The 18,122-nt window shown below is 47.6% G+C and overlaps 1 long non-coding RNA gene across 1 annotated transcript in view; it reads left to right on the forward strand.

Moving 5' to 3' along the window:
• LOC144158470 (uncharacterized) overlaps positions 1 to 18,122 on the forward strand; it is a 52,886-nt gene that overhangs the window by 6,551 nt on the left and 28,213 nt on the right. The window contains exon 2 of the long non-coding RNA XR_013320074.1: positions 11,952 to 12,124. This is a non-coding gene — a long non-coding RNA (uncharacterized LOC144158470). The remainder of the gene's footprint in view (positions 1 to 11,951; positions 12,125 to 18,122) is intronic.

The following is an 18,122-nucleotide window of genomic DNA, read 5'->3' on the forward strand; positions in this document are numbered from 1 at the left end:
TCCTCACTGCCAGCTGCTATGCCCGCTAGATGCTTGACTTCCAGTGTCTTTTTGCCAACCAGTCTTTGTTGCCATTTGCGCAAAATCCGCAAGCAAGACAATGTATTCTGTGTAGGTAAGAAAGTCATGGCTACTTAAAATTCTCTAGCTGATTCTTACAATATTCATTTCGTACTGTCCCCTGGGGAATTACTAAACACATTGTGGTACAAAACAATAAAAATGATAACTTACAATAATCAAGGGACGATGGAGGCTGCATATTAACGCTTCCTTGTTGCTTTCGACATATCTACTCCTTGTTACCTCACGGAACTCTGTTCTGGAAGCGGATGGCGTTTTTTCTCGTAAAAGTACTGCCAGAAATAGTTGATCCGCCAGATGTTATAAAAGCAATAAAAACTTTATTGTGTTAAAATGGCATTTAGTATTCATACGCTTTTTCTGTATATTGCGTAATGTGGTGGTTTAAAGAAGACTAAGTCGCAAGCATAAAAGCAGAATTTTAGTTACCTGCACGCCGAACTTCCGGAGCCATGTTCATAAGATTAGCCAAATATGCTGTACGAGAACAATGCGCTTTTATTAATGAACCCGAGAAAATCTCGAGTTCAAGCAGGTAAACATTTGCATAATAGAAAAGTATCCAACAAGTGCAGCCTACACCAGCGAACTCCCTTAAAGGCCAGACTTGATTTACCGAGTAACAAAGGAAAGTGGAGGTTAGCATGCAGGGGCCCTAATTGATCCTTGATTGCGATCAGCTTCATCCTGCATGCCTGATCGAACGTTCTTTTAGCAAACATTTCCTGACTTAATTCAGATATACTGACATGAGAAATACATGTCATGGCACGGGCACTTCAAAGCAGGCCTCTGGCGCCTCAATAAAATTTTGCTTTTCCCAAAGCACTTTTTAAGAATTATTCACAATACCTTCAGTCTATTCATGGCTACCTGTGTGAAAAAATTAAAACTAGCTGATACTAGGCAACCGATTGTTTGAAAACCATATTGTTGCTGTGACAAAGCAGTATACATACAATAATATAGTTACAGCGCAGTTTCTACGAAGGATATTGTCTCCGGGGTTTCTAATGCAAAGGGATTGACCAACCCCACTGTGGTTTGGTAGAAGAGGAGGTTGGGGTGGTTACTGTACCGGCCGCTTCCCGATCTGTTCGCTTGGCTCTTCCCGGACCACATCACTGTAAATAAACCCATTTCATCCATAAAGACCGTGTCACGTGGTGGAGGTGCGGGGTAGCAACGTCCCGGACCCTGTGGACCCAGCGAAATCCTGCGTTCTCCGTTGGAGTAGGCGAATCGCTGGCTTGGATCCAGCTGACATGGCGCCGCCCCGGAATGGTGAAAACTCTTCCCCAGTGGTGGTCAACGGTTGGCCCCACAAGGAACCACGCTCTCTTCTCTGGGAACAATGACGAAGATATCGACGAATGGCTCAAAAACTACGAAAGGGTGAGCAAATACAATCGCTGGGACACAGCAGCGCAACTAGCCTATGTAGTGGTGTATCTCGTCGAAACTGCTTTGACCTGGTTCGATAACAACGAAGCAAAGCTCACGACATGGGCTATCTTCGTCGAGGAGCTGAAGAAATCTTTTGGCTACCCCATTTCCCGCCGCAAAAAGGCCGACAGACGCTCGCACAGCTCGCACAGGTACCGAGCGAGACTTGTACGGCATACATACAAAGGGTACTTAAACTCTGCTCTCTTGTAAACCCGACCATGACTGAGGAGGACAAGGTGAGCCATTTGCTAAAAGGTATAGCGGAAGACGTATACAACTTCTTGATTACAAAGGAAAACCTAGCCTCTCGAGAAGACGTGGCCAAACACTGCCGCACATTTGAAGCTCTCAAGCTTCGGCAGATTTGCCCCAAATTTGGCCGTCTTCCAAACGTTCCCACTGTCACTAGCGTGAACACTGGTCCATCTGAGGACGTCGCATCCTTGGTTCGCCGTATTATAGGAGAGGAACTAGGGTATCAAGTTCAAGCGTACACGGCCAATCCGCCTGCCTATTCGGGGCCTCCTGCAAATTGCGTGTACCACCAGTGCGCCGTTCATGAGCGTTGTTTTCAAGTACCAGCATCCAGACCACACCTCCGCTACACAGAGCCCTGCGGTACGTTTTCGCAAGATGGCGTCGATGTTCTGAGCTTCCGTGCGCCATCCTGGCAACTCGGCTACGATAATGAATCCCGTAGAGTTTTCGCTGGCTACCCACGCCAACAAGTCGAACCAGCCCGCAACCGGCAATAAGGCGACCAAGACCTCTATCGGGAACCACCTGTTTGCTATTTCTGTGGCGTCAGTGGGCACATCGCTCGCTTCTGCCGCCGTCGTCAGCAGCAAGCTCCACGGTTATTTGCTCCTTCTTAGCCCAGCCGACGCGATGGCCGAATCCACCAGGATCCCCTTTTCCACCACCCGGCTCCGCTCACCAACCGCAATGCGTCTCCCGCCGTCTCTGACCGTAGCATCACGCCACCGCTTCGCCAGGGCCGGTCGCCGTCGCCTCGCCGCCGGTCCGGGCCCCCGCCGCTGGGAAACTAGCTGGTGCGGCCGACAGGGGTGAGGTCGCGGAACGGTCGGTTTTACCAAATCCCCTGTCAGTAGTGATGGTAGAGAACAAGGTGCGTATTTGTGTCGACGGTGTGAACGCAACTGCTTTGGTGGATACTGGTGCTAGTGTGTCAGTGATGAGCTTGTCATTTAAAGATCGCCTTGGACATAAAGTTATGTTTGAGTGGGATGGAACTAGACATTTCCATGGTGTTGGTGGTGAGCGTCTGCGGGTAGTTGGAATTATCTCGGCAGACGTTGTGCTTGGCGGAGACAGCTTCAGAACTGAGTTTACCGTATTAGAGTACGCAATGCACGATGTCATTCTTGGTATCGACTTTTTGAAAGAATGTGGGGCAAAGTTAGATTGCGGTGCTGGAGAGATTTCATTGCGAAGTGTATTGCCTGTCTGTCTGTATTGCCTGTCTGTATCGAGCAAGCCACCGAAACCGGCACAGGAGTGTTCGCTGTTGCCGATGATACGTTATTGCCTCCTATGTCAGCCATGTTCGTTCCCGTGAAGTGCAGCCATATGAGCACGGGTAGCTCCTGTGTTGCATTAGTTGAGCCCGAACTGGACACAAAGATGAAGAAAAATGTGTTCGTACCTCGGGCTTTGGTTCATCAGAAGGGTGGCTTTACTCACGTGTAGATAGTCAAAGCAAGCTCAGAATCCCTACTTCTCCCTCAGGGCCTCACGCTCGCCACGTATGCCGATAATTTAGATACTTCACTGGATGCTATTTCTATGGCTGGCTCTGCGAGTAATGTGGAACCGGACTATATAGCCAATTTCATTAAAAGGTTAACAAATCGTTGCCGTCCGAGAAACACGCATTGCAAAAATTGCTGGCTTGGCACGCTTCGGTGTTCGATTTTCCGCAGGGTAAATACCCTCCTGCGCCGCCAGAGTCTCGGACGCAACATCGAAGTTACACCGGTGTTGCACCACCCATCCGGCAGAAACCTTACCGCGTGTCTCCTGCTGAGCCCAGCGCTATAAATGAACAGACTGAGGAAATACTCCGGAATGGTGTGATTCAGGAATCTACCAGCCCATGGTCCGCCCTTGTAATACTGGTCGTAAAGAAGTACAACACGTGGCGATTTTGCGTTGACTACCGTAGACTTAATAATGTGCCGAAGAAGGACGTCTACCCACTTCCGCGGATTGACGACGCCATCGATTGCGTGCATTCTGCCTCCTACTTTTCGTCAGTTGATCTTCGATCGGGCTACTGGCAGGTTCCTATGCACCCGGACGACAAGGATAAGACAGCATTCGTCACACCAGATGGCTTGTTCGAATTTAATGTTATGCCGTTCGGCCTGTGCAACGCGCCTGCAGCATTCGAAGTGGGAAGCCTGCATGTGTTATATAAATGACGTCATAATTTTTGGCAGGACGTTCGACGAGCATAACCAGCGGCTTCATGTTGTTCTCCAGCGCATCGCACAGGCCGGCCTTGTCCTGAACTCGAAGTGCCATTTTGGAGAGCGCTAGGCGCTTGTGCTTGGCTTCCTTGTTGACCACGATGGAATCAGGCCCGACCCCCAAAAGATTGCTGCGGTTCGTGATATTCAAAACCCCCGATCACTTAAGGACCTGCGGAGCTTCCTTGGACTGTGCTCCTACTTTCGTCGGTTTATCAAAGACTTCGCCAAGATCGCCTGCCCCTCACAGCTCTTCTTCGCAAAGACATGCCCTTTGTGTGGACTCCCGAATGTGACTCGTTTTCACGGAGTTGAAGCATTTGTTGACATCTGGTCCCGTGTTGCGCCACTTCGACCCCTCGTCCCCCATTGAGATCCACTCAGACGCCAGCGCCATCGGTGTTGGGGCTGTGCTGGTCCAGCCGCATTAGGTGGGCATAGCGCTGTCGCCTTCGCAAGTCGTACCCTCTCGAAAGCAGAGCGTAACTACACTGTGACAGAACTAGAATGTTTTGCGATGATTTTCGCCATTCAAATGTTCAGACCCTACATTTATGGGCGTCATTTCACCATTGTGACAGACCATCACTCCCTGTGCTGGCTTGTCGGACTACGCGACCCCTCTGGTCGACCCTCTCGCTGGTCTTTACGGCTTCAGGAATTCGATTTCGCTGTTGTCTACAAGAGCGGTCGCCGCCACACTGACGCTGACTGTTTGTCACGCCTGCCTCAACAAGCGCAGCTATTTGAGGAAGAACACCATGCCAATTCCTTAGCTTCCATCTCGACCACGCTCCCCAATGCACTCGTGTTTCAGGAAGAGCAACAAAAAGATAGCAGCTTGAAGCAGCTTCTACCGGCCTCGCCTCTGGAAGACGACGAAGCAGTACGTCGCCGGATGCCAGGTATGTCAGCGCTACAAGCATCCCACAGTTCCTCCTTCAGGGCATTTGCACCCGGTGCGTCCACCAACGTCACCTTTTGAAAAAGTAAGAGTTGACTTGCTCGGCCCGTTTCCAAAGTCGGTAGCCGAGAATGGATGGATAATCGTCTGTGTCGATTACCTGACAAGATATGTGGAAACGACTGCTCTGCCATCTGCTACAGCTTCCGAGGCCGCACACTTTTTTCTGCACTTCGTCATACTTCGCCATGGTGCCCCCGTGGGGTTATAAGTGATCGCGGACGACAATTCACAGCGGATATCGTTGAAGGGCTCCTTCGTCTCTGTGGGTCACAGTATCGACAGAGCACGCCATATCACCCACAAACCAATGGCCTTCCTGAGCGAACCACTCGTACACTGACAAACATGTTGGCCATGTATGTATCCTCAGATCACAAAAACTGGGACGATGTGTTACCTTTTATCACATACGCTTACAATACCGCTAAGCATGAGGTCACGGGATACGCACCTTTCTTTCTTTTATACATGCGACTGCCAAGTAGCTTCCTGGACACTATCCTGCCCTTTTCTCACCACGAAGAGGTTTCTATAGCGCAGACTCTCTGTCGTGCTGAAGAGGCGCGCCGCCTTGCCCGACTACGGACTTTGACGTCCCAGGCGAAGACTAAGGCGCGATATGACCGACGACACGCACCAGCTTCGTACTTTACCGGTGACCTTGTCTAGCTTTGGACGCCGCTACGCAAACGTGGTTTGTGCCAGATGTTTTTATCAACCTATACCGGCCCCTTTGTAGTTGTGCGAAAATTAAGCGACCTAAATTATGAAATCGCTAAAGTGATGTCGCAAGATCATCGATCCCGCAAGACTCAAGTTGTTCACGTCACCCGCCTGAAGCCTTGCCAACCCCGAAAACGTCAACTCGCTCGGTGAGCTTCGTCTCGCCCCGGGGAAGTGTTACAGCGCAGTTTCTACGAAGGATATTTTCTCCGGGGTTTCTAATGGAAAGGGATTGACCAAGCCCACTGTGGTTTGGTAGAAGAAGAGGTTGAGGTGGTTACTGTGCCGGCCGCTTCCCGATCTGTTCGCTTGGCTCTTCCCGGACCACATCACTGTAAATAAAACCATTTCATCCATAAAGACCGTGTCAATATATTTACGAATCCAAGTACCGACCAGACAGACAATCGTAAGACGTAGATTATTATGAATTAGTTGACTATTCATTCATTGAAGCAAGTTTAGTTGTTTTGGTATTCATATGTGACATCGTGCCAAGTGACGTCGTGTGGTGAAGTGCAGAACAGGCAGGCGAGCATGCGACTTTCCTTCTTTCCTTCTCTTTCTGTGAACGCCGATAAGCATCGGCGCAGAACATTTAGGCCACGCTATCGTTTCAACAAACGTTCTTGTTGTTGGAGCAGCAGTCTCTGCTTGGTCACTACACATACTAAATAATAAATTCGGTCACATTTGTTTAGTTTGATCATTATTATAAGTACTTTAATCTTCTTTGTAAGGAATCTTTCGAGTAGTTGCTAAAACAGAGGATTGGGCGAGTTTGACGTATATAAAAGAACCAACAGCGCAAAACACAGTAAAGAGTGCGAAAATGCACTGTGCTGACTTTCAACTAGATTTATTAAAATAGACATTGGGGTTTTTATAGCACGGCTCTAGCTGAAAATAAGGGAAAACAACATTTGTTGCTGATTACAAAAGACTGTGTACAAAAACCACGTCTAAGGGTTGGAGGTCAAGGACAAACATATATATACTCTTAAACATGGGAGCCTGACGCACGCAAATGCAATTCTTCGCGGTGATCGAGAGCATCCACCTAGAACCGAATGATGGTAAGCGCCAAAAATTTTCGAATGCCACACGACGCAATCGACGCAAAATGAAACTTTGCCCTTGTTTCGGTACACTGACGTTATCCGCAGCATGTTCTTAGGATGAACGAGGATTTCATAGCACTGAGAAACGTCGGGCGGGAGGGTAGTAACCAGGCGGTCCATTTCGACTGCTACGTTTACATACGCGGTTGGCACAACTAAGGAGCTCCTTCTGGCTAGCATTTCGTTCAGACGCCACCAGCTCCCAGGAGAGAGAATGCGACACACGCATGAACTGGGCCTTACCCACCACCAGTCGCTTCTTGGCCCGCGGCCGAGATACGTGGAGGCCAATGTTATGCGGTGTAGCCACCTGGGGCGCCTTCTTTCTACAGTCGTTTTGGACGCCTGTGCTATCTGGTGTACGCTAAAACCCAGCAGCGCCTTGCCAGAAAGCAGCAGCAGCAGCAGCAGCAGCTCCCCTGAAAACCGGGAGGAGGGCCAAAGTAGGCGTCGCTTTAAAACACACGAGAGAACAAGTACCAAACAGCTAGTCGGGAGAGTTTAGCTCCAAGAAGCGCACATCCCTTTTTGAAAGTCAAAGGGAGGGCCTGCTTACACAATCGTCGCCAAGCCCATGAGTTTCAGATGCCTCACACATTTCTAGCACCGTTTGGTCGCCATGCCTTCCAATAACCGAACACCTCCTGAAAAGTGGGCTACACCCTACTGTAGACAGATTTCTCGCTGGTTATCACTAAGGCGGACGTTGAGGCGCGTGCCCATCTGTCCTATGTAGTTTTTGCCGTATGGAAGCGATGTGGAGTGCCCACTATTTGTGTACACAACCCGATCTAGTGGCGGTGCTAAATGTCGCATGTAACACCTTTTCCAGGGTGAAATTTGAAGCACTTCGGCCTTCCTGCTACCGCCAAGGAGCGTACGCGAAAGCAGTGGTTTCACAGCACAGCGGTTCATTCGCTACTCATAATAGAGACCCGACGATTGCAGACCGGCGCCAGGGACGGCCTTCGAAAACCTGGTGCTCCTTCTCAAAGTATCGGCGGCGGTGCTGGTTGCACCCAAGTGTGGTAGTCAGGAAGCGTTTGGGAAGACGGACCGTTCACAATGGCTCCCACAGTTCAGGCAGTGTGGCGGTAGACCGATCCAACAGACGACCTCCAAAGACTCAGGGGTTCCTTGCAAAAGGCCAAAAAGTGGCGGGGTCCCGTGCATAGCTCATGGTGTGCAGTAGTGCCCGGTTCAGTCGTCGGCAACTGGCTCTGGGAAAAGAGCCCCGGGGCAAGCGCGCACGACCGTTATAAGTATGATTGTCTGGGCAACCGCGCGCAGTTCTGCGCACAGGTGACCCTGCAACGCAATCCTGGCGTGCGCAATCATGAAGATACTTCAATCAAGCTCTTTTCACACTTGCAGGTATACAAGAGCTCGTGTCGAAGCATAGATGAGCTGTTTCAGTTCTTACATATTTTACTGTCTCCATAACCTGAAACATCTCAAAGGTTCAAAAGACCAATGTGACGCAGCAACGTATGCAATGTTTCACATTGTGGGACAACCGATGCGGATCTGTCACAACCAGAGTTCTGTTTTCTTTACGAAGTACCAGCTCCTTGGCCTTTTCTTCTAGGAAAACGATGTTTATGCGTGTGCTCCCCTAATTAGCAATATTTTACCACTGACTGACAACCCCTATATGTGCCGGTGTATGGTATGCTTTATAATAATAACCTGTAGCTGTTGTTTTTTCTGTCGGCTGGATGCGTGCCATAAAAAGGCACTGTGCTCATTTGAATAAATTTAGTTGAGTCACGGCTGTGTCTGATCGTGTTATATTTTATGTGTTTCGCTGCGTTGTTTATTATTGTGCAATATATTCATTCTTTCTTGTGAGAGCTTCATGTGTGAATGTGGAATGCATCTTCTCAAAAAATGCATCCCGTTCATCTCTAACCGTAATTCCACGATTACTCCCGCTAGCTGGCGGCTAGCACAAGCCTGTCATCCTCCATTGCCGTTTGCCTATCTCGCTGTGATGTGCTATGGCGGAGCACTTTCCACTGCTGTATATCGTATGATAATTTCCCCCATTGGTCCTTGGCACTCAACTGCCGCGGCAAAATGGAGTACACGGGCTTTGGTGTCATTTCTCCGTGACTCCGGCCTGAACGAAACTCTGTGAATGTGTGCCTTAACTTCACTTCTGTTTGTGCGCCGTGTACGTGATCCTGCATTTGTCAGTTTGTGTGCTTATTTGCTTTTGTAGTGTCTGTGTGAGTTTTTGTGTTTTCGTTTCCCTTCACTTTCACACATCTTATGTTCATATGGAGTAGCAAGCCAAGCTCGCTGCCAGGCCGACTTCTCTTCATTCATTAAAGGCATTCCTCCTTCTCCTCCCCCTCCCCACAGAATGGTAGAGGGATGAAAAAACTCCTCTTTGCGGCTGCCATGTTTGAATTTCAGAAATACGAGTATACACTCATCGCAGAAGTACCCACGAGTGGCAGTGGACGGGTCTCGGAGAATTTCGGACGACGAACTTTAGAATCGGATATGAGTGCTGTTGAGCGCGGTAGTTTGCTGGAAACATATCTGCCTAAAGGACTAACACACTTCAGTCAGCTGTGATTTTCTTGATAAAAAACGAAAATGCCTCCTTACAATCCTGGGCAGGACACATTTCTTTAGATAGCGTTATTGGTTCGCTTCATACAAGCGCGCCTGATATGCGGGTAACGTTTTAAATGCGAATGCATTTCTTAGTCGGGGGTTGTCGTGCTCCGTCGGCGTGCGCCTGCATTCCTCCAGCGCGAGCGCACGTGAGCGCGCGCCTCGTAGTTCTGCCTTCGTCGTCGTCGTCGTCGTAAATGCGAATGCATTTCTTAGTCGGGGGTTGTGCTCCGTCGGCACACGCCCGCAGGTGTTATCTCTCCGCGCTCCTCCTCGCCCCTAGCAACAGCTGTGGCGCGCCTAGCAACCGGAGCAGGTGGTAGCTCGGGCGGGAGTAGCGGAGGGCAAGGGGAGAGGAGGAGCGCGCTCGGGTGTGTGAGGGCGCTCGCATCGCGGAGCTCGGCGGGAGAGAGAGCTCGAGCGCGGGGCGGGCGTGTTGCGCGGGTCTATCTCTCCTCTCCGCTCGCTGCGCTCGGAAAATGTATATAAATGCAGTGGAGCGCACGCCTCTCTCCGTTACTGCTTGCCGCAGCGCACTCATCGGTGCACCCAATGCATTCGCATTTCCGCACGATCCCCTTCGGGGAGGTGGGGGGAGTTTTTTAATTGGGATACATTCGAATCAGCTTTAGCGTTTATTGCTCTAATATGCTTGTTACGATTGACAGCTGGGATTTAATTGCTTGAAGGGGAGTGCTCACATGCATTCGAGCAGTCGCTGGGTGTAAGAAGGAGTTAAAGTTCTGAAGTTTCTGCTGCGGAGCCACATGGATTGCCCGCATTTCTTAGCGCAACCGTATGTGCCTGCCTAGCTAAGATTTTCTCTGTAAAATCGCTCCGTGGGTAGAAGCCGAGATTGTTCCTACTTTATTATTGGTACGACAACGCATACGAAAAAGGGGAATGCGAAAGCACAACGGCTGTCCCCAAAATCTGCAACCCTATTGCGGAGCAATGCGAGGCACTGCTGGCCAGCGATTGCTGTGAAGACTAGATCGGTATGATTAAGCGGGCACACAAAGCAGCAGAGGCCGTTAGAGCCCTGGACCAAGTGTATCCCCTTTGCTGACACTGTCGGGAACTGTAGCCCGTGGCACAAGACTTCGGTGGAGTGCTGTCCAGACAGTAAAAAAATATATAAATAAACGTCTTCTCTCCTTCTGTCCAAATTCTTAATTTTATCCAGTTTGTGTTCATAGTCAGTTGTCATTCGTTCGCCCGCTAACCGCTTTACAGTCCCTTTTTATTCCCGGGAAATTGGGAAACCACCCTTTAACTTAAAGCAAAGCTTGAACTTTTAAATAAATAAGTTCCCTTTTCAAACTGCGCCTTGAGGAAATAGTGTTGCATCCACGACCTTGGGCTAACTGACAAATCTTCGAGTTTTAATAAATATGCCGTATGTTCTTTCAAAGAACTTGCCTATTGATTACAGTCGAAAAACACGGTTCTTCGCGCAAATAAACAGAACACATTAAAGGGGGCCCGTACAGGCGCTACTTGCAACTTTTTATCCCAACGCTTTTTTTGTATGCGTATATCTGAATATAGGGATAAAGATACGACACTGGTGTTTCAAATCAAGAGTTGAAGTAGCGACTGTCGGTGTCTTCTTGGTTGCAATCTGCTTATTTTCGCGGATAATAGACACTATGATCTGTCATCCACCCGTCTACGTCGTCTTCTCCCATGGAGCCGCAATATCAGCACGTCGCTTGTAATTACCCATCGAGTCAGTTTCATCGAGGCGGACGCCTTGCCAGTGCTGATAATGTAATTTCCTTCGACAAAACCTTGTGATTAGATGCTTCCACGAAGAAAGTTGAGAATTTGAGGAGGTCAACTTTGCCGCCGCGAACCAGCATGCTCCTGCCACCTTGGTGGTTTTGCAAATTGCCACCACCACGATCCTTGAGTGTCGAATACAACTGTGAACATTATTTCACTCTTTTCGCAGCGTGCTTTGTCAGTTTATGTAAATTTTGGCAGTCTGTTATGCCTTGCGCTATTTTTTATCCTTGCACCTAGCTGTTCGGTTTAGGCTGCCATGCACCTCGTGTATTTTGCCAAGTGCTTGAAGAAACGTTTGCCGTATCTCCTGTGCTACCTCCTACCCTGAAACGTAGGGAGGCACAGAATTTCCCGGGAATTTTACTTTTGTTTCTGCCCCTCTAGTAGAAAGGATTCGCGAATGAACTGAGAAATAAAGAGTTAGCGTATTTAGAACTTTGGAGTGAGGTGTGTTTTTTTTGCGAAAGGTTTTATTCCAGCGAATAACTGCACTGCTCTAACGTCCAAGAAAATATCTTATGTATATTTGGGAACTGTATCTATGCGGAGTTTTGGGGGGGAAGCATACAGCATCTTTGGAAGTACAAATTAACTTACTGATGCCGCGGCAAACATGCAAAACAGTTTCGCTGGTTTTTGGTGAATCTGTAGGTATGAAATGTATAAATTACAGGGGCGCTTCCCTTTCCCCATTAGTACCTTAACACCAAGGAGAAGATTTGGCTGTATTACCGGAATTACGACTCCGTTCCCCGCTATGTTCGACGCAGAGATGACCACCAGAAAAAAATATGCCTTTATGATGAAAACATATGGCTGCAAAATCATGCCTATTGCTTCAAACGGCAATTCTTCTACCGTAAATTTATGTGAGTGTTTATATGTCATGCTTTTTTGTCCCTATACTGGTAAGCGTATTGTAGTAATATAACTAATGTTACGAACGAAATTACTTGGTGCATTTATTTTTTGCTTGTAAAAGAACGCTTCTTTCTGTTACCTTCAATGTGAGCGTTTAGGAAGTTTTCTTCATAAGAGCTCAACTACAAAGAATTTGATTATGAGTCATAAGTTTGGTGAGCGACTGAACGCGCATGTACACAGAACTCAACACCTAAGTCAGAGCTGCCTCAAAAACATGAGGCACAAGTTTGTGATCATAATATGACGGTACTCTTCGGGAAACACAAGAGAAAGCATTTATACGAAGTTCAATTTAGGAAGTTGATGGTAGTTTGAAAGTAATTATAAGCCACGTGGATCATTTAAAAATAGATGTCCAGTGAAACAGCAGAAAAACCACCACAACTTTTGATGGGAGAGCACAATAACTTATTGCCTTGAAGCAACGGCAGAGACAATCGCTTTTTCGTCAAGATGAACTACCAACATGATCTGCAACGTGTGGTTGTATTATGAGGGTCCTTGTAGCATCCCAGCCCAGCCCTCCGCAACGAAAGTCCGAAACCAACGCTTATTATGTTTCCCTATCTCAGCATGAAGTCACTGATAACGTTTCATTCGTATCTCGTTCTTCTCTCACACTCATTAAATTTTCCGTAAATGCACAGTAAAACAGGCCAACAACTTCTGCAACAAGTACATATCCATAAAAGCGCGAGACGCCACTGCACCTGTAGTTTCATGCTTTTCCTACACAACTCTTACCTGCATGATGGGTATGCAGTAACGAGTTATTTAACCGCACGGTGCGAGTTCCGTTCCAGTTATTCGTTGTATGCAGCAGTGCCAATCTACAGAAATAGTAACTTGGAACAAAATTTGTGATTTCAGTGGCGTTACAGTCAGGTTCAAAGAAAGTTTGCTGTCAAGTGTCAGGAGTCACTTTTACTGCAAATTTGCGGTCTGGTGCTATGGGAAACCGCACAAGACGGATTGCCACACCAAAGAAAAAAGATACCGAAGTGCTAACTCGCATGTTCTTAACTAGACCCATAAGGATAAATTTATGGAAAATATTGGCTGGGTATTCAGCACCTGTGTATTTTCCTGTCTATTTATTTTGTCATTGTCATTTTATATTCCCACGCACTGCTGGGAAACCTGAGCAGACATCCACCGGACGGTAGTTGCTTTGACAAAGTGCATTCGTCGGCTTCAAAACAGCACACGAAACATAATTTCTTTAGAGCAACTACATTGCAAATCACCAAACGTCAGAGATAATATAAGGATCATTTTGGAAGAGGTGGGCAGCTGGAGAGTTCAAATATTGTTTTATTTCTCACAAAAAAGATTACACCGTACACAGGAACTCAACACAAAAGTATGGTCCCAGTGCGGGTGCTTTTTTAAAGAAACAATCACCAGATTTTTGCTGAGTGTAAGTTCTCAATTCTAAACGAAAGGGTTCACTTAAAACCCCTTCACCCGGAGCGGTTTTGCTAATAGTGCCCCCGAACTTTTGAAATCGGAATTTGTAGATCTGCCAGCCATACGTGTCCCGCCAAAAGCAATGCTGCCAACTATGACAGTGAGCGGTACGGCAACATACTTTTAACGGCACTTAGGATAAAAAGATGAATTGAAAGCTTGTCCCCGACATTTACCATATGCGAAAAGGAGTAGTTGGCACTAATACAGGTATCAGCCTCTCCTTTTTTCATGTAATAATGAAGAAGTCTCGGCGAAAACAACAATATTGTGCAAGCTTTCCTATTCCTTTACGGGGTGTTGGAACCACGCGCTCGACCCGACGGAGTTGTTCAGACACGTAACCTAGTGTCACGTTTAGACACTACATGGCGCCACCTTTCAGTCTTCGGAACGTTAATGCAAGATTAAAATTATTCCCGCCTGTCAATTTAGAAATTCCTTGAGGTTACTGTAGTATATAAAACGCTTGCTTTCTTATGAGCCAGAGTACATGTAGTCTACAAAAAATCGGTTGTCTGTCCCTTTAAAAGTATTATATGACAAAACTTTAGGCTTCGTCCTTCATTCCAATTTGTCGATCAATTCGCTCTCGCGCTACAAGTGCCTAGCCTCAAGGCTACCTCAGTTGGTAGAGAAAACACCCGAGGAAGCTGGCGGTCCTGGTTTCAAGACGTGGACTAGGAGAACTTTTATTTTACTGTGATGTTTTTGAAAGAACTGTGTAGCTCACCTTCGCAGCCGTACGGCTACATTTCAGGTGGATGTCACAAGTTGTCTTCCCAGCAACGTACTCCTCCTTGGCGGATTTTTAAGTTGTCGCTTAATAATTTTCCCTCACTTCACGTTGGTAATCAATGTGCACTCGTGTTACAAACGGCTACGTCCAGGTTATCTTAGACCAGTGTACCAGGTGTATCAGTGTACCGGGTTAGAATCGCCGATGAGAACTATCCTTCAAGTGCGAAGTTTCTGAAAGAGCTGTTTAGCTCCTCTTTGTAGCCCTACTGCTTCATTCCAGGTGTATGGGAATAGTTTCCTTTGCACAAGCCTCACTTAGCTTGATGGTTCTCCCAAGACTGGCCGATCAGCCGAATGTAGAACTCTACTCTTCAAAGCAGAAATCCAGCGGCCGAGGCGTACGGAAAGGTTCTACACTGTGGCGACAGCCAGCAAAGTGCATAATGATCGGTCCAAACTGTTACCTTGGGGCCGTATAACTATGGGCGAAATTCTCGGATGGATAGAATAGTGCCGAGGCACTCCTGCTCTGTGACCGAATAAGCCTCGGTAAGTGTCAGGGAGTGACTGGCGTATAAAGCAAGCTTTTTTTGAAGTTCATTGTCGTGTTCCAGGAGTACAATACACATTCTGCGTCCATTGGTGTCCGTATGAACAACACAAACTTTTTTGCTCCTTCAGAAAGCTAAGGACGGGTCGAGAAGGGAGAGCGACTGTGACTCGTTTAAAGGCCCTTGTCTACTCTTCAGACCACGTGAAAGGGGTTCCACATTTGATAAGAGTGATTAGGGGAGTAGCAATGGTAATGAAGCTATGAAAAAAGCGGCAAAAAATATAACGCCAGTCGAAGATAACTCCGGAGGTACTTAGGTTGAATGGGCGAAGAACGTTGACAAGAGTAGCAGTATTGTCCGGTTCTGGCTGCATTCCATCTAGCTGCCCACGCCTCCCGAAATGCCCACACCTGCGCGACCGAAACAACATGTGTATAGCTGCAGACACGTCGTAACAAGACGTGTGAGGACCTGGTCCAGGCTCTGCAAATGTTCAGCAGAACTATGAAGGAAATATTGTTTTCGTCGACATCCCCCAAACAGCTATTTTGGACAACAGAAAACGCCGTCGATCATTCGTTCGAACGTAGCAGGAGCAAGAAAATTTCCGAATGGTATAAGGCTGTACTCATACACGCATATCCCAGTCGTAAATTCTAAGTTTTATCTCACCTTTGTGCAATGTAACGTGACAATATCAGAATCAAGGACCATGGCTTTCAAAACCTCAGGTTTTTGTGAACAGTCTACACGTCGCCGATACGGTGCATAGGATAGGCACTTCGTGGATAATCTTGTTTATCACTCGATAGTACACCCAAACCCGTACCCACCCGAGTGTGCTGGCATGGCAATCAAATGGCGACCTGACTTACTCATTATACAGGTTGCCCCGGCTATCATGCATCAAAAGTTTTTAAAGCAGCAATGGCGCTGCTCGAAGAAAACGTAGCGCATAATGTTTACAGTAGAATGGAGTAGTGGCCAGTAATTTCTTCGTTAATGAGATGCAATTATAGTTAATCTATATTTAAAAAGCTAACTCGAGAAGTACTGTCCTAACCATTAAAGTGTCAATGAGGCACTTGTAGGTACGCAAGAGAAGAAACTGCGGCGTTTTCAGCGACGAACAAACTGCGTACTCATTTATTCTGACTGATAAAGAAACCCACCGGAATATGAAAAATAAAACGTTGCTGTGCTCAAGCCCGCATCACGAAGCAGCGCCCTCGAACAGGCTGCGTCTGAGTTAGCCAGAATGAAATAAAGAAAAGAAAGAAAGAAGAAATCGCGACCGAAATGGTGCCTTCCACACGCGCCCAGCGAAACTTGCTGTTGCTGCTCCTTCAATGCATACTATTATCAGCGTGATGCGCTGTCTTTTCGGACGTATGACAGCTAAAGCAGTTGCTTTCAATCAGCTTATTTTAGGGCGCTGGTTTATGACGCAGGTTGGAGCGTGGTAACGTGGTATTTTTCATGTTTCGCGGGTTTCTTTATCAGTCAGAAAAAATGAGTACGCAATCAGTTCGTCGCTGAAAATACCGCAGGTAGCTTCCTGTCGTAGGTATACCTACAAGTGCCCCGTTGACACTTTATGATCAGGACAGTACTTATCGATGTAGATAGTTAATTAAAATAAACTGATTAAATATCATTAACGAAAAAAAATAATGACCGCAACTCCACTGTACCGGAAACATTATGCGCCAGGATTTTTTTTCGAGTAATGCCATTGCTCTTTTTAAAATCTTGGTGCATGATAGCTGGCACACCCTGTATATACAAAAGTCTTTTTTTGTAGTTGATAGATCAGGTGCGATTGTGGTTGCAGGGGCGTGGAGACATGGTAAATAACTAGAGCGAGAGCCGCGCGGTACAAATGAGAGGCGAACATATAGCCGCCACGTTTGCGCAAGTGGCTACCGTGACACCCTCTGGCCCCGAGATTGCTGCGGGAATGGTATTTGCAGCAGCCAGTAGTTAAGGCTTCTCATGTCGATTCCGCCGCTTACTGTCAGCCTCTCGATTCATAATATTTTGCACTACTAGTAAGGGTTAGAGGTTCACCGTAAAATATGGGGAGAAAGATAAAAACTTTTATTGACACCACTGGCCTAAGGGGCCGCCATGGTGGCCCCAAGGTAGCGTTTTCTTGGAGGCAGCTGTATCAACGACCCAGCGGTATCTCAAACGATCGTTTGAGAAACCAAGCAGACAGGCAAGAATGGTGACACCTACACAAGAAGGCCGGCGACTGGATTGATGAGACGTGCACATCACAAATAGGGTTGGGACAAACCGAAATAATTGTCCCTTAGCCAGTTTGTGATGACAACGCCAACATCTGCAACAATGCGAGTCAGCGGTACCTCCGCAACGCTTGATTACCACTTAGCTGAAAGGAGGATTGGCGGTCACTGGCAGAATATTACGGTAGCCACCGCACTAGAAAAGCCCCATCCAAGAATAGGTTGGTGAGAGCACGAGAAAACTACTTAAAAGAAGTTCCCATTGTGTGTGAGGCCAAATCGCGCAAATGATAAAAGGCGTAGTTGAAAGAGGGCTACGGCATAACATCGTTGGTATTACACAATGGAGGCGCGTTGTACGAACTCCTAACCTTACCTAAACGTGCGCAAAGATCGGAGCTTCTAACCCTATAGAAGCTCCCGTATCCATAAAGGTAGCAACACAAGAATCTTTCAGTAACCCTGACAGCGCGTTCCATGGACGTTAAACTAGTCACCCGCATCTCCAGGTGCCAGGTATGGAGAGCCACGCTAGTTAGCCGGCCTACTGAGTGTAGTACTGTGTGTCTCTTTTTCCACCCTTCCTGCTGCCGTCCAAATGCCGTACACCCTGTTGGTGACCCCATTAGCTTAGCTTCACTACCTCCCGGAAGTTTCGCAGTTCCCCAGCGGGAAGCTCGTGGAGGGCCAGTTTTACCACCCTCCGTAACTCAGCACTCGCGCTCCCTATATACGCCGGGTTACATGAGTATGCCAGCAGCCGCAGCGAAGTCGGACCCCCTTCTCGCTTGGGTTCCAGAGGTGTGCTACTGCCCCGACCAGTGCCCACATCGTATTAGAAAATTTGATGAGGCACCGGGTGTGTATCTTCGGGTGCCGTAGTTACTGCTTAGTATTGGCACCTTAGGTTCCATGACACTGGATGG

The sequence above is a fragment of the Haemaphysalis longicornis genome, unplaced genomic scaffold (genome assembly GCF_048455015.1).
Source record: "Haemaphysalis longicornis isolate Haplotype H1 unplaced genomic scaffold, Haemaphysalis longicornis Haplotype H1 scaffold_10, whole genome shotgun sequence".
In the NCBI taxonomy this organism is placed as follows: Eukaryota; Metazoa; Arthropoda; class Arachnida; order Ixodida; family Ixodidae; genus Haemaphysalis; species Haemaphysalis longicornis.